This window comes from Melitaea cinxia, chromosome 13 (assembly GCF_905220565.1).
Source record: "Melitaea cinxia chromosome 13, ilMelCinx1.1, whole genome shotgun sequence".
In the NCBI taxonomy this organism is placed as follows: domain Eukaryota; kingdom Metazoa; phylum Arthropoda; class Insecta; order Lepidoptera; family Nymphalidae; genus Melitaea; species Melitaea cinxia.
Window position 1 is genome coordinate 1032233 of NC_059406.1, and position 2806 is coordinate 1035038.

The 2806-nt window shown below is 30.7% G+C and overlaps 1 long non-coding RNA gene across 1 annotated transcript; it reads right to left on the reverse strand.

The window, feature by feature from the left end:
* Window positions 1-350: 350 nt before the first annotated feature.
* LOC123659032 lies at window positions 351-1115 on the reverse strand. Its single transcript, XR_006743962.1, has 2 exons — window positions 1028-1115; window positions 351-954 (listed from the first exon to the last, which is right to left on the reverse strand). It is a non-coding gene; the product is annotated as an uncharacterized LOC123659032 (long non-coding RNA).
* Between the last annotated feature and the right edge of the window lie 1691 nt (window positions 1116-2806).

A 2806-nucleotide genomic window follows, 5' to 3' on the forward strand; every position in this document is an offset into this window, starting at 1 on the left:
TAATACATTTTAAATATTTTAAATGAAAACACAGACAGATAACAAAAAACTTTAATTATAAGATCAATACTTTAGAAGAAATAGACAACATTTTGTCCATTTCGTTACCTTTGGAACACCTGCTTGGAAAACATTTTAAATTATTAAGTTCACAGGCAGAATCTCAGTCATTTTTTAATTAAAATTACAAAATAAATCAACAATCTATGCTCTAAAATTCTTAATTATTATAAAAAATTGTTAAATTTTAAATAATAATAGAAAAATCAGTCATCTCTATCAGGACAATAACAAAGTAGGAACTTTGGTAACACAACAAGAACTTATAAGGCTGAGTATATACAATACACTTCAAAACAATGTTTTTATTTAACATAATTCGAACTTAAGATTGAGAATGATGTTAATTAGCTATCTTAGAAATCACAAATTTTGTCCGAGCCTAGTATTTTAAAAGAACTGTCGTTGAATATTGTACTATCAATCACATTTTACGTGAAAATTAATTATACTTATTCTAAAGTAAATCAATCAAAAATCGTTATAGGTAAGTATGTCTAAATCACAAATGGGATATCAAATAAACTTAAGTATTATTTACTTATGCTATTATATTAGCTATGAAATTATTATAAAAATTACGCATTGCAAATCTCACACTCGTCTGGAGTGTAATGATCATATAAGAAAAAATCACAATTAGGGCACCAAACATATATATCATCCAATAAACTCTTTATGGCTTCAGTATTCATTGATGATACAAAGTGAATTTGCATGATGATAAATGGTTTTGTCTGCCAATTACAATTAACACATCTTGGTGATTTTATATAGTGTGTTTCGCTCCAAGGCCAAGGCAGCTTGTTTCTTAGAAGAAAGCGGAAGTCAGACTTAGACAAAAACTTGTCAATGTTTATTAATACTCCCATTTCTAAAAACGGGGGACTGTACCTGAAACCAATAAATATGTTTAATATATCTGTTTCTTTATAAAATCTATCTGTATTTTATTTATAATACCTACCCACTAAAAGCTGTTCAAAATGAATTAAAACATGAGGCACAAATTATGAAGTCCGTATCTGTCTCTCCACCAATGCAACGCCGACAATAATATCTGTTACACGTCATACATCTTACTAGTTCATACATGCTCATACCCATCTTGCATCGTGTACAAGGAACTCGACGTCTTACTACGGTTCGTAAAGATTTTGTTTGCGAAAATATTGATTTGTCAGTTATTTGTAAAATTGAAGGATTTGGCCCTCCTAAATTATGCTGCACATTATGTAATTGTTTTTTGTCATTGTGTGTAATGTCTGATATATCTACAATATTTGTAATGAAATGTTGTTCAGTGTCTTGTTTTATACCTAAAACTTGACTGTTAATATTTTCCTTAATCGATTCAATATCTTCATTACAAACAGTTATTTCTGTGGTTGCATTAGGTTCGGCATTATACTCTATGTCTAAAACTTGACTGTTAATATTTTCGTTAGTAAGTACGCTGTCAATCTCTTCATTAACAACAGTTATTTTTGTGGCTAAATTATCTTCAATGTGTTGTTCCATATCTATAACTTGAGATACGCACTCAATTTCTTCATTTAAAGCTACATTTTCATCTAATAATAAATCCGTAACAGAAAACAAGTCATCGCAACATGAAATATCGGTGTTAGCAGGCGTTGAAGGATCCGTTGGCTTCTCAGTAAAAACTGTTTCGAATTGGTGCATTTTCATATCAAAACAATTGCAGATAAAACCATTACAAAAACAAGTTAATGGACGATGATAAATTAATTTATCATTACTTTTCATGGCTATAACCTCATGGATACTCATAGTACCTGGAACAGCTTTCAGAGAAGTTGGTATTAATTTGCGAACTTCATCAATTTCAGTTTCACTGATGTAAATACATTTTATTGAAGGTACAGTCTGTTCTAAAGACGAGTAGACGTCGGAGGCATTTTGAATATCTTTACCGTAGGATACTTCACGGTCTAAGGCTCTTTTGACAACACCGCCTATGGCATCAGCCACGCCTTTTCCGTGACCGCTTTCAAAAAACGACCATGATATATCAATATTGTATAAAACGGCAAAATGTTTGATTAGGTAAAAGTTCTTTTTTTGCTTATATTGAGAACTTGGTCCATCAGAGAAAATATATAATTTTTTAAGGTTAGGTATCAGTGTTTTGGTTACTTCGAGTATTGGTATTAAATGAGCCCATATAGCTTCTGGTTGATGAACATTGCTTGGTGAAATTGTACAAAATGATTGCTTTGTCTCTTTGCAATATATGACACCCGTATGCAATATTACTTGTATTTTGGAGGCGCCAAAATGCATTGATTGTACTTCAGTACCCATCTTGCACACGTAGTTTTCCGAAAAGTCGCAATGTATGGCAGCTTCATTTTCATCTAAATGTTCTTTGCAATTTTTATATTCATCATTTTGATGCAAAAAATTAAAAACATGTGTTTTAAATTTAGGAATATCTGCTTCCAAAGCGTCAACTAAAAGTTGAACAGTTCCAGTTTTATTCGTTTTAGTAGTTTTTTTCGTTAACATAGATATATTTTTGTCTTTAGCTGTCTTCTTTTTGTAAGTATGCTGAACTGTCTCCCACATTTTCCATTCTATTGTCATCTCTGGATCTTCTATATTATAATTAATTTTTTTACATTTGCACTGTAAACATTTGCCAAACATGCAGTTATAATTTTTTATGTTGCATACATTGTCCTTTATCAGTTCGTAGGAATTGGGATATAAAATGATGTTG